Source organism: Camellia sinensis, chromosome 13, assembly GCF_055761805.1.
Source record: "Camellia sinensis isolate YWXY chromosome 13, ASM5576180v1, whole genome shotgun sequence".
Lineage (NCBI taxonomy): Eukaryota > Viridiplantae > Streptophyta > Magnoliopsida > Ericales > Theaceae > Camellia > Camellia sinensis.
The window spans coordinates 114,859,285-114,874,282 of NC_138973.1; positions in this window are offsets into that span (position 1 = coordinate 114,859,285).

The window sequence follows — 14,998 nt, forward strand, 5'->3', positions numbered from 1 at the left end:
CTCTCAACCGAGATCTTTACTCCGGTTGAAAAAGTTGATGTTTTGTTCAACTAAGGTACTCTCAACCGAGATGTTTACTCCGGTTGAAGGAGTTGACGTTTTGTTCAACTTAGGTACTCTCAACCGAGATGTTTACTCCGATTGAAAGAGTTTGATGTTTTGTTCAACTTAGGTATTCTCAACCGAGATGTTTACTCCGGTTGAAAAAGTTGATGTTTTGCTCAACTTAGGCAACCGAGATATTTATTCCCGTTGAAAAGTTAATGTTTTGTTCAAATTAGTTCGCCTCAACCGAGATGATTATTTTGGTTGAAAAGTTGATGTTTTGCTCAACTTAAGTATTCTCAACCGAGATGTTTATTCTGGTTGAAAGGCTTTATGTTTTGCTTAACTTTGGGTATACTACCAAGATGATTTATTCCGGTTATATGAGTTAATGAAATTTGCCTTGCCGAGATATTTTGTCCGATTGAAGTTACTCAGCTCTAGGACCGTGCAAATACTTGGTGAAACTAGAAATTTTTCATTAATGAAAAAAGAAGTACAAAAGAAGGGCCAGAGAGCCCGATTACATGTGCAAAGCAAAAAACAAAGAAACAAGAAAGCTAAGCTAAGGGGAAATGTAACAACCCTCGTCACTGTTTACCGATTAACCACTGATTACTGCTAAACTGAGACTGCTTATGACTGGTAACTGAATTGATTGAAGTACTGAACTGATTGACTGAAATCTGGAACTGAATTGATTAAGTATATCTGTTTAATTGTATGTCTATCTGTTGACTGTTTGATTATCTGTTCATGCCTTTGTGTTTAAATCGCGAATTGAAGACCTTATCGGCGGCCGAATCTGAAATTGATTGATGTTTTGAGATCATTGGAATTTATATGATTTTATGGTATATTTAATTGAAATGTGATTTGGTATGATTAAATTAGGTTAATTATTGATAAATTGCACAACTTAGACTTAATTACTATTCTGCCATCCTTAGTGGCCACTACTTCAACATGTTGAGCCTTATTACACTTAGACACACATTTGTTCAGCCCTATTTGAGAAGCCAACCGACCAAGATACAGAGTGAGAGAGAGTTGGTGTGTTCTTGAGGGATTTGCTTGGAATCTTGAGGATATTGTAGGAAACTTGCAACATTTAGCCTCCATACCTTTAATTCAAGACCTAAGGTAGTGTAATTACCCTCTTGTTTGTGAATTGAACTTGTTTTTACATGATTCTTGTCAAATTTAGTGGATTAAGTCATGAAATAGCTTCACATGTTGAATTATAACTTACTTCATGCATGCATGGTTGTATTGATGAATTTTAAGTTGTTTTCATGGGAAATTGTCACATGCATGTCCATGTTTTGATCATAAACCATGATTTCATCTTGTTTTTGTAAGAGTTATCTCATTTGAGCTTGTATTTAAAGCTTTGGAATTATTTAAGTTTATGCATGTTGCATGTTCTTCATATTCTTGAAAATTGGTTTGAAATTGAGTTGTTTGAAACACCCTTGTGTTTTGATTTTACAATTGAGCTTTGAAATCATGTTAAACTATGAGTTTTGAGATATTTTCTGGAAAATTGGCCCAAGCGGATCGAAATTTATGGTTTAAAACTTGGTTTTGAGCTTCAGGTTCAAATCTGGAATTTCCAGAATTTGGACTCACGCTCAAGCAGGGTGACTGGCGCTCGAGCGTGGAAATCATGCTCCCAGAATTTTGTTCTGTTTTGAAGTCCGCTCGAGCGGAATAATTGATGCTCGAGCGGGACATTGTGTCACATGCTCAAGCAAGTGTCGAGCGCCCAATCGAGCGTGATTTTCACCTATCCAGTACTTTTGACTGTTTTGCAGAACGTTCGAGCGTAAACCTTTGTCTGCATGTCCGCTCGAGCGAAGAAACCTACGCTCGAGCGTGACCCCTGTTTTTTGAAAATTTTGAAAATGCTTTTAAAGTGCATCTTTGCATCCTCATCTCATCCTAGGCATTATTAGGCCTAGTTTAAGGCATCTTAATGAGGATATAGATGTAGAACCACACCGAGGCAAATTAGGGATTAAGTTATTATCTTTCCCAACTGTGTAGCTTAGTGTTTGTTCAATCTGTAACTGTGTAGGGTTGGCGACTGGGGACGCGCTCTAGCTTTACTGTAGCCTAGAACTCTGTGAGTAACAACTGTGTAAAGATATGTTCAAAATGATTATCTTCTGAACAATTGAACTGTACTGCTTTCTGAACTGATACTGTTAATTGAATGAATGTATGTCCTATATTTTGAACTGTATTGTGGCATCCTTAGCAACTACTGTTTACTATTACTGTTACAGAGATCTCTGTCGGTTCCCTTGTTGGAACCACTACTGTTTACTGATTGATGGCCATCATTTACTGTTCGGTCTTTTAAGACCTACTGTTTACTGTACTGTTATGCTAATGGATGTACCACATATGACTGAATGACTGATATACTGAATTAACGAACTGTTTTCATTACTGTAAGGGCATTCATTTTTACCCCTTTACGCATTGTGTTATTCACTGGGGTTTAGCTCACTGCTCATATATATATGTAGGTGTACAGGCATCAGACCGTGGTTAGAAGCGTCGGGGTAAGCTCCAGTTTTGTCAAGTCAACCACTGTGCCTCACTACGAGGTTCCGAGCTTGTCGAGTTATGGCTTAGGGGTGTTTTAGTTCCCCCTTCTATCTCTGTAACTGTTTTGTTTATTGTACTGTACTGTTTAATAGGGATTAGGTCCCTGAACTGAATGATTGTATATATGTACATACTGTTTTGTTCGACTGTATATATATATTTGAATGAAAAGTCATTTTGCATACAGACTGTCACAACTCATTGGACATTGTTTATTTACTGTATTGGCTTCCGCCAGCCCCTGTACTCTGTATTACTGTATTACTGTTAAGCAGGCCTTCGGTAATCTTGGATTACTGGCCGGTTACGGTGCTAAACCCATAGAGGCGGGTTTGGGTCGTGACAGAGTGGTATCAGAGCAATACTTATCATGAGTTATACTACACACACGTGTCTAAATGAGCTATAGGATGTCCTAGGAAAGCGAATAGGGCATCACATGAGCATGATAAGTGTGTGTCTATGACATGACTAAACATATGCTAATGTGTTAATCTGTTTAAATGAATGGCTGCCTATGTTAATAACTATTATAACTGCCTATAGTGAAATGGATAATGCGAGAACTGTAAATGAATCTGAATCCTCATCCTCTGAGGCAAGAATGGCACGACTGGAAAGAATGATGGAATTAATAACTGAGAGACTAATGATGGGGACATAATTGCTCTCAACCATAAGTTCAGCAAACTGAAACCGCCATCCTTCCTGGGAGGCCTTGAACCGTTAAAAGCTAAAGCATGGGTTCTCAAGACAAAAAAATTGTTTGAGGTCTTTCCGTGCTCCGAAGCACATAAAGTGCTATTGGCCACCTTTACTCTGCAAGAAAAAGCTAGAAGGTGGTGGATGCTTATCCGTAATGACAATACTGTTATGACTTGGGCTCAATTCAAAGGAGCCTTCTTTGAAAAGTATTTCCCTCAGTGTGTTAGGGACAGAAAAGTGACTGAATTTGAACAGCTGAGACAGGGCACAATGTCCATTGCTGAATATGAGACAAAATTTACTGAACTTGCCTGTTATGCACCACATATGGTTGACACTAACTACAAGAAGGCCAGAAAGTTTGAAGGCGGCCTTAATGTTACAATACTCGACAGAATAAATGTTCTGAAATTACCGAACTATGCAAATGTTCTTGATCAAGCCTTGATGGCTGAATCAAACATCGGAGCACTGAAAACTGAAACACCAGCATCTGAATGGCATGGTAAAAGGAAGGGTTTTAAATTCAAGAAAGGCAAGCATAACCCATTGAACAAGAAATAGAATACGGGGTCAACAACTAGCCCGGTTTCATACCACCCTATTCTGAGTGTGGCAAGAAGCACAAAGGAGTCTATTACAAAATATCTGGAGCCTGTTACAGATGTGGCAGGGTGGGCCACATGGTTAAAGACTGCCCCTCTGCTCCACAAGCCAATAATAAAGCTGCACCAAGCGTAGCAGCATCAACTGTTACACCAAAACCGAACCCCAAAGCTACCGGGAAAGAGCCTATGAGGCAGGGCCGAATGTTCGCCCTAGTACCGGGAGACGTGCAGAATACCAAGACCGTTGTGTCAGGTACTCTCTCTATTTGTACTCAAAATGCTTATGTACTGATTGATTCGGGGTCTACACATTCATATGTGTCGCATGTTTTTTTGCAAAAACTGAATAGATCATTAGAACCCATGAATTATCTGTTAGCTGTATCATCACCCATTGGGGAATCTATGACCTGTGCATATATGTACACTGCTTGTGAAATTATTGTTGGAGATGCACATTTGTTTATTGACTTACTGCCTTTGAACATTGATCACTTTGATGTAATATTGGGAATTGACTGGTTAACGAAATACCATGCCACCATAGACTGTGTAACGAAACAAGTAATTTTTCGTCCACCGGGTTTACCAGAATTTGTGTTTAATAGGGTTGGAGTAGTACCTCCTCCGTATTTGATTTCATCTGTGAAAGCTGTTAAATTGATTAGAAAGGGGTGTAAGGGATATCTGTGTTCTGTATTAACTGTATCTACTGATGATAATGCTAACGTGAACAGTATTCCTATAGTTAGAGAATTCCCAGATGTATTTCCAGATAATCTGCCAGGGGATTTGATTGACAGGGAGATTGAATTTACCGTTGATGTGATTCCGGGAACACAGCCAGCATCTAAAGCTCCTTACCGAATGGCTCCAACTGAACTGAAAGAATTGAAAGTGCAACTGCAAGAACTTCTAGATAATAAGTTCATCAGGCTTAGCACTTCGCCATGGGGTGCTCCTATTTTATTTGTGAAGAAAAAAGATGGCTCACTGAGACTGTGTATCAACTACCGTGAACTGAACAAGGTAACTGTGAAAAATAAATACCCATTGCCATGTATTGATGACTTATTTGATTAGTTACAGGGAGCTCAAGTATTCTCTAAGATCGACCTCAGGTCAGGATACCATCAGTTGAAAGTTAAACCAGAAGACATTGACAAAACTGCTTTTCGAACGAGGTATGGACATTACGAATTTTTAGTTATGCCTTTCGGAGTTACCAATGCACCTGCTGCATTTATGGACCTCATGAACAGAATCTTTAAACCATACCTTGATGACTTTATTGTTGTGTTCATTGATGACATACTGATTTACTCCAAAAGTGTAGAAGAACATGAACATCATCTGAGACTTGCCCTACAAACCTTAAGAGAACAGAAACTTTATGCTAAACTGTCTAAATGCGAATTTTGGCTTGATCATGTTATGTTTATGGGGCACGTTGTTAGCAAAGATGGAATTTCTGTTGATCAACAGAAAATTGAAGCTGTAGTAAACTGGCCTAGACCAACGAATGTAATAGAAGTCCGAAGCTTTTTGGGTTTGGCCTGATATTGCAGAAGATTTGTCAAAGATTTCTCCAAAATTGCCTTACCGTTGACTCAGTTAACTCATAAGGGGATATCGTTTGACTGGACTGACCAAAGGGAATCTACTTTCCAAGAGTTGAAAACTCGACTTGTGACTGCACCGATTCTTACCCTACCTTCAGGTACGGATGGTTTTATTGTATTTAGTGATGCTTCTCATAAGGGTTTAGGATGTGTTTTAATGCAGAATGGGAGAGTTACTACTTATGCTTCCCGACAACTGAGACCACACGAAAAGAACTACCCGACCCATGATCTGGAGCTTACTGCAGTAGTATTTGCACTGAAAATCTGGCGTCACTATCTGTATGGGGCGACATGTGAAGTATATACTGACCACAAGAGTTTAAAATATTTCTTCACACAGAAAGAACTGAACATGAGATAGCGGAGATGGCTAGAACTGATTAAAGACTATGACCTACAGATTTTGTACCATCCAGGAAAAGCCAATACCGTTGCCGATGCACTGAGCCAGAAATCGATTGGAAATTTAGCCTGTTTGCTAACCGGGCAAAAGGAATTGCTTTGTGACCTTGAAAAATCTGAAATTGAAATCGTTTTGTGAGAACAAAGTGGAACCTTAGCTGCTATTTCTGCTCAACCAGCACTGATTGAAGAGATTAAAGAGAAACAGCAACTGGATGACTTCTTAGAGAAGATCATCGAAGAAAGGAAAACTAAACCCAGATCGGGTTTCAAATTTGAAAGTAATGTACTGAAATTCCAAGAAAGACTGTGTGTACCAAATGATACTGAATTGAAAAGAAGAGTTCTGCAAGAGGGCCACAATTCAAAATTTTCTATCCATCCAGGGAATACGAAAATGTACCAAGACTTGAAACTAAATTTCTAGTGGCCGGGAATGAAGAAAGAAATTGCTGATTTTGTATCGAAATGCCTTCATTGCCAACAAGTTAAGGCCGAACATCAACGACCCGCAAGCTTATTGCAGCCTTTACCCATACCGGAGTGGAAATGGGAACATATCACCATGGATTTTATTGTGGGATTGCCTCACTCTAGTAAAGGTATGGACTCAATTTGGGTTATTGTTGATAGAATGACTAAATCTGCTCACTTCTTACCTGTTAAGACAATTCAAAATGCAGACAAATTGGCTATACTCTATATTGATGAATTTGTTAGACTGCATGGAGTGCCTATGTCCATTGTTTCTGACAGGGATTCGAAGTTCACATTGAGATTTTCGCAAACTTACAGACCGCATTGGGTACTGAATTGAGACTGAGTAGTGCTTATCATCCTCAGACCGATGGCCCGTCAGAAAGGACCATCCAGACTTTGGAGGATTTACTGAGAATGTGTGTCCTTAATTTTTAGGGAAACTGGGAAAGCCATTTGCCATTGGCTGAATTCGCCTACAACAACAGCTATCATTCAAGTATTGGTATGGCGCCTTTCGAGGCATTGTATGACAGAAAATTTAGATCTCCGATTTGCTGGGCAGAAGTTGGAGATGGGCCTTTGCTTGGGCCCGAGATTGTATACGAAACGACTGAGAAAGTGAAACTGATACAACAGAGACTGAAAACTGCACAGAGCAGACAGAAAAGTTATGTTGATGTCAGAAGATGGGATAGAGAATACGAAATGGATGATCACGTGTTTGTGAAAGTGACACCAATGAAAGGCCAGACTCGTTTTGGAGTCAAAGCCAAGTTAGAGCCGAGATACGTCGGACCATATGAGATTATTGAGAAAATCAATTCGGTGGCGTACCAAGTTGCGCTTCCTCCTGAAATAGAGCATATGCACTACGTCTTCCATATTTCTATGTTGAGGGACTACCTCCGGGATCCTTTCCATGTGATAGAGCCTACTTATGTGGTGCTGAGTGATAACTACACCTACGAGGAACGGCCTATTCAGATTGTAAACAAACGAATCAAGAAGTTGAGAAACAAAGAGATCCCGTTATTGAAAGTTGACTGGTAAAACCATGGTGGCGTGTATGCCACTTGGGAGAGGGAAGATGACATGGCTAAAAGATGTCCTGAACTGTTTCCATTGAATCTTGTTTTCTTCTAGAACGAAGGTAACTCGAGTTTAGAGGACTAAACTCTTTTTAAGAATGGGAGACTGTAACAACCCTCGTCACTATTTACCGATTAACCACTGATTACTGCTAAACTGAGACTGCTTATGATTGGTAACTGAATTGATTGAAGTACTGAACTGATTGACTGAAATCTGGAACTGAATTGATTAAGTATATCTGTTTAATTGTATTTCTATCTGTTGACTGTTTGATTATCTGTTCATGCCTTTGTGTTTATATTGCGAATTGAAGGCCTTATCGGCGGCCGAATCTGATATTGATTGATGTTTTGAGATCATTGAAATTAATATGATTTTATGGTATATTTAATTGAAATGTGATTTGGTATGATTAAATTAGGTTAATTGTTGATAAATTGCACAACTTAGACTTAATTACTATTTTGCCATCCTTAGTGGCCACTACCTCAACATGTTGAGCCTTATTACACTTAGACACACCTTTGTTCAGCCACATTTGAGAAGCCAACTGACCAAGATAGAGAGTGAGAGAGAGTTGGCGTGTTCTTGAGGGATTTGCTTGGAATCTTGAGGATATTGTAGGAAACTTGCAACATTGAGCCTCCTTTAATCCATGACCTAAGGTAGTGTAATTACCCTCTTGTTTGTGAATTGAACTTGTTCTTACATGATTCTTGTCAAATTTAGTGGATTAAGTCATGAAATAGCTTCACATGTTGAATTATAACTTACTTCATGCATGCATGGTTGTATTGATGAATTTTAAGTTGTTTTCATGGGAAATTGTCACATGCATGTCCATGTTTTGATCATAAACCATGATTTCATCTTGTTTTTGTAAGAGTTAGCTCATTTGAGCTTGTATTTAAAGCTTTGGAATTATTTAAGTTCATGCATGTTGCATGTTCTTCATATTCTTGAAAATTGGTTTGAAATTGAGTTGTTTGAAACACCCTTGGGTTTTGATTTTACAATTGAGCTTTGAAATCATGTTAAACTATGAGTTTTGGGATGTTTTCTGGAAAATTGGCCCAAGAGGATCGAAATTTATGGTTTAAAACTTGGTTTTGAGCTTGAGGTTCAAATCTGGAATTTCCAGAATTTGGACTCACGCTCAAGCAGGGTGACTGGCGCTCGAGCGTGGAAATCATGCTCCCAGTATTTTGTTCTGTTTTGAAGTCCGCTCGAGCGGCATAATTGATGCTCAAGGGGGACATTGTGTCACATGCTCGAGCAGGTGTCGAGCGCCCAATCAAGCGTGATTTTCACCTATCCAGCACTTTTGAATGTTTTACAGAATGCTCGAGCGTAAACCTTTGTCTGCATGTCCGCTCGAGGGAAGAAACCTACGCTCGAGCGTGACCCCTGTTTTTTGAAAATTTTGAAAATGCTTTTAAAGTGCATCTTTGCATCCTCATCTCATCCTAGGCATTATTAGGCCTAGTTTAGGACATCTTAATGAGGATATAGATGTAGAACCACACCGAGGTAAATTAGGGATTAAGTTATTATCTTTCCCAACTGTGTAGCTTAGTGTGTGTTCAATCTGTAACTGTGTAGGGTTGGCGACTGGGGACGCGCTCTAGCTTTACTATAGCCCAGAACTCTGTGAGTAACAACTGTGTAAAAATATGTTCAAAATGATTATCTTCTGAACAATTGAACTGTACTGCTTTCTGAACTGATACTGTTAATTGAATGAATGTATGTCCTATATTCTGAACTGTATTGTGGCATCCTTAGCAACTACTGTTTGCTATTACTGTTACAGAGATCTCTGTCGGTTCCCTTGTTGGAACCACTACTGTTTACTGATTGATGGCCATCATTTACTGTTCGGTCTTTTAAGACCTACTGTTTACTGTACTGTTATGCTAATGGATGTACCACATATGACTAAATGACTAATATACTAAATTAACGAACTGTTTTCATTACTGTAAGGACATTCATTCTTAACCCCTTTACGCATTGTGTTATTCACTGGGGTTTAGCTCACTGCTCATATATATATGTAGGTGTACAGGCACCAGACCGTGGTCAGAAGCGTCGGGGTAAGCTCCAGTTTTGTCAAGTCAACCACTGTGCCTCACTGTGAGGTTCCGAGCCCGTCGAGTTATGGCTTAGGGGTGTTTTAGTTCCCCCTTCTATCTCTGTAACTGTTTTGTTTACTGTACTGTACTGTTTAATAGGGATTAGGTCCCTGAACTGAATGATTGTATATATGTACATACTGTTTTGTTCGACTGTATATATACATATTTGAATGAAAAGTCTTTTTGCATACAGACTGTCACAGCTCATTGGACATTGTTTATTTACTGTATTGACTTTCGCCAGCCCATGTACTCTGTATTACTGTATTACTGTTAAGCAGGCCTTTGGTAATCTTGGATTACTGGCCGATTATGGTGCTAAACCCATAGGGTCGGGTTTGGGTCGTGACAGGGAAAGGTTGGTGAATTCATCCTCGATTGCCTCAAAGTTGACTGTTGGTGATTGGTCTTAGGCACCGGGCTCACTTCGGCCGGGCTGCTCCTGCTCTTGGTGGTCTGCTCCCTTAGCATCTGCCTCGGCCTCTTCTTTCCTCGACCTCAGCCTGCAACGCGCTGAAGACGTCGTTGGCATATGGAACGAGATAGGTCGGTAGGAAGGCAGGCGGCAGAGTGGCAAACACATCGGTATCAGGACCTTAACCGAGATGTTCGCAGGCAGAATTCCAGCCCGCTTTGAAATAAATGTCTTGAGTTGCGAAGACCTGCTTCTTGTAGCTGTCCTCGGCTTCCTTGAAGCCGGCATTGTTGGCATCTTCGCACTCCTTCTCCCTTGACTTCTTGAGTGCATCCAGCTCGGCCTAGAGCTCATCCCTCTTCTTCTAGGCTTCGTCAAGGTGGCCGAGCAACTTGTTGTTTTCAGCATTGGCGATTTGAAATGAGGACTTTGCTCGGCCAAGCTCAGTTTGAAGGTTTTGGACTTGGCTGGCGGTGCCATTCACCTTTTGCTGCAGTCGATGGATGCGCTCCATGACCAAGTGTTGCTTTTAGATGGCCTGCAAGAAGAAAATTTGATCAGAGAAGAAACCGTGCAAACACTTGTAAAAATTTTAGTAGAAGATTGAGATTCTTACCCTGATCATGGATTTCACGGCGGATTTCACCAACCGGGTGTTAGGGACGTGGTCGCTGCCAACCACGTCGCTCGGCAGAAGAAAGGCTTTTGAAAGGTCGAAGGCGAGCAAGTGCTCCTTATCACCCTTGACGGAAGCGTTAGCCGGGATGTCTTTACCCCGGTGCTTTAGCTGCAGTCACCATGATGGTGTGGGGTCGGCGGTGATGGCGGGTTACTTGGTGGTTAGCTCGGCAACCAGCTCGGCAGATGGGTCTGTGCGAGGTCTTTTGCCAACCCGGCGAGTCTCTTGTCTGGCCTGCCCGGCGGCTGGAGATGCCAAGGCAACCACGGGGCCGTTGGATTGACCGGCAGCTGGCGGGTGGGTAATGATGCTCGGTATCTCGGTTGAAGTGGCAGTGAGAAGGTTCTTGATGCGGCTTCGTTTGGTCATCTCTTGTTCTTCGGTCAACTGGATTAGCGGCACGTCCGGTAGAGTTGGGTCTGGAGGAGGTGTTGGAGCACGGAGAAAGTCTGTCACTTTGCTTCGGCGTGGAGCTGGATATCTGTAAGTTGGAGTGTAGCCGAGCAGCTCGTTACAATCCTGGTGGCTGTAGCGGAGCACGGTCCGGATGGCTTCTACGTTGGGATATTGGTAGTTGGCTTACAAGGTTTGAATCGCTGCAAAGGAAACATGAAAAATGGTTAAGTACAGAATATTGGAGAAAGGCAACTGACCGAGAAAATTAGCGCGGCTTACTTGCGGAACCGAAGTTCTTGCTAATTGACCAGCCCGGTACGTCAGCTGTTTCATAGTTGCCAGACACCCAGAAAAAGTCATCGTCATTTAAGTCTTTATCTGGGGTGTCGGTCACTAGTTTTTCTTTGCCCGGTCAGATTTTTAAATAATAAGCGAGGCCATCACCGATGTGCCCAAGTGTGTATTGCCTCAGTATCTCGGCTAAACCTAACTTGGTGCCTAGCCGGTTGTTTAGCTCGTGGACGCTGTTGATAATTCGGTAAGTGTTTGTTGATACTTGTGAGGGTGCAAGCCTAGTCCGACGCAAAAATTCGGTCGTCAATACGTTGACCGGGAAGCAGAGGCCTCCTTCGATAATAGACAGTACGGTGATGGGGCACTATTTTAATTTGCCCCAAGGCGTTGTTTCAATTTTTGCGAGCTCAATGTGGACGTCGGCCAGGATACCGTACTCCTCCCTGAACGCGGCCAGCGCAGTCGGAGTATCGACGAGGAAGCGAAATTTTCCCATGCGAAATTGGCTAATTTGGCTGGGCTGAGGAGGTTTGGCACTGTCTGGTGATTGATGGCTGCTCAGTCTTTGAGAGCCTCGGTAATGGTCAGTGGTCCTCTTGGACTCTGCAGGAAAAGGATGGCAAGTGTAAAAAGGAGCGCGATCGCACAAAGCGAGCTTGACTTTAGCTCAGTCATGAAGAGTGCCAAACCACCTCGGTCGTAAAGGCTAACCAAGGAGCTCGGTCGCCCAAGCGGACCAGATGTTAGCCTGGTTGAACGACCAAGTCATTTGGTTAGCCCAGTTTCTGCTAAGGTTGGGACAAACTGTGTATTTGTTCAGTCTGAATTATTTTTTGGATCAAATGAAGACCTGGAGCCCGGTCCGCCCCAGATCCTTAGTGTTCATCAGAGAAAATGAAGAACAGCAAGGAGAGTGAAGGGTTAGGGATAGTTTTGGGTGCCTATGTCCTAAAACCTACGGATTTAGTGCCCTAATATGTGAAATGCCGACTGAAATAGCAAAAACGAGGTTCAAGAAACTTACCAGTTTAGGGCAAGGCCTACTTCTTCAAGCACAAATGCAAGGAATGGCAGGGACGAAGTTTTGCTGGGGGAGCTTAAGCTCTGAAACGTCGAAGGCTTGAAGAGAGGCAGTAGGAATGAAAGGAAGCGATAAGGGATATGTTTATAAAGGGAGAGAAGCCGCCCAAATTCAAATTTGAGGGGACGGTTGGGTTGGCTGCTCGAGGACCAATAAGAGATTAACACGTGCCCCTATTAATGGCAGCATCAAAGTTGAAGAGACAAGAAGGCCAAACGAGGGGTCGACCGAGTGAATCAAGGAGCCGAGCAAGAAAACCAGCTCGGTTGACTTCTTACAAAACCGAAGACCGAGGAAGTGTCACCCCGGTCAGGATTAATAATCCCAGTTACGCTTGCGCGGACGGAATTAAGAGGCAATTGAGAGAGAGATTTATGAGCCGGAAGTGGGCCGAGATAAAAGCCGAGCATGTTGAAGGCCCAAGGGCATGTTGGGCTGAGATAGCTTGGTACTTGCCCGGAGTTGGGGCTGCTTGGCCCGTGGCCGAACTACTCACACCAGTGGTGACCGTGCAACTTGCGTTGCTCGGCCAGAAGGCATACACCTTTGCTCGGTAGTGAAGCTCGTGCCAGAAGCTCAGCAGGAAAGCCTTTGGTTGATCAGCGTGGCCTTTCCGGAGCTCGACTTCGCCAGAATACAGTCGGGCACGATAGGGATGGAGCTCGGCTATTGCTACACGTGGGCATGAAGTGTAGCCTAAATGTCGGTGGTCGTGAAGCTGTACCCCGGTTGCCGAGCACCCAGCAGAGTGGGCTGGCAGTTGGGTTAGGTAATGTACAGGAAGATTTGTGCTGACGGATGGGATAGCAGCACCACGTATCGAGAGACGAATGGAAGTAGATTTGGGATGCAGAAGGTATATAAGCGGGTCTGCGCCCCCCATGCCAGGACAGATGAACATTTGGTAAGAGAAACACTTACACTGAACTCTCTCCTCACTCTCTCTATCCTCAGGTGTGTGCTAACTTGGTCGTCGGAGGGGTTTTCCGGCCACACACCGCCGGGTAGCTCACTACTGTTGTGCACGCAAGTGATCGGACAGAAACGGAGCTTGGAAGAAAAGAATACGGGCTTGCCTGAATATTTGCTCCCCGTACAATCACGTATACATGCCTCTTCTCAAATTTCATAATTTATCGAGATCGTTTACAATTTTTCAACATGTACAAATCAATACAATTCACACTATACTAATAAACTCATAATTAAATTCTTTGTAACTTAACTCCACCACTTCGGCCTCCACTTCCGGCCTACACATATATCCCATGTGCCTCCCGTATACCTAACACTGCTCCGAAGCCAAACTTGCACGGGGATATCGTCCCGAGTTTGACCCACACTCCCCAGATGGTTAGCATATACGTACGAGCGTAAATCAAAGCACTCATCTACTCATGAGAACGAAGCAACAATATACATATGCAAAACATCTCACTCATGAGAACAAACGTAACAATGCCAAGCTTAAGGCATTCAAATAAATCTCATAATCCTCACTTTTTTATACACACTTTCACACCATCACTCAAATAAAACAACAATCCATGGAGTCATGGTGGAGTATAAGGAATTTATCTATGGGTTCCTAATTAATTTTAATTTCAATTTCATATATTCAGGAGTGTAATTATAATCATAAAATAAATACATATAAAAATCATAAACATTACATACACATCTAACCAAATAATGAAATCAATCCATCATCTACATGCAAATACAAAATCAAACCAACATCAAATAAATAAAAATAAATAAATACCAACAACAAATCAATACATCTAACCAATATCTATGGATTCTAAGTTTATTCCAATTTCATATAATTATGAGTGTGATTAAAATCATAAAATAAATACAAAAAAAAATCTTAGACCTTGCATACATAACTAATTAAAATAATTGAAATCAATCATTCATCTAAAAATCCTAAACTTTACTTACACAACTAATCAAAGTAATTAAAATCAATCAATTATCTAAAAACCTTAAACTTTACATATACAACTAATCAAAATAATTAAAATTAATCTATCATCTTTATGTAAATACAAAATCAAACTAATATCAAATAAATAAACATAAATAAATAAAAACAAAAAATTAAACATGAATCAAGAAAAATAAATTTTGTACTCACAATATTTTTTTAAAGATTAAAAAATTACTTGAATAATTAACAAAATTACCAAAATAAAACTCTAATCTTTTTTATTCTTTTTCCCTACCTTCTTCCACCGTCTCTCTTGAATCCTCAATACAACTCTTTGATTTTCATCACTCTCTCTCTCTCTCTCTCTCTCTCTCTCGTGGCTGCTCTCCTCTCCCGTGGCTGCTCTCTTCCAAATTCCCTTTTCTTTTCTTTGATTCCCTAATACATATTCTAACCTAATTCACTTTATATAATATTATATTA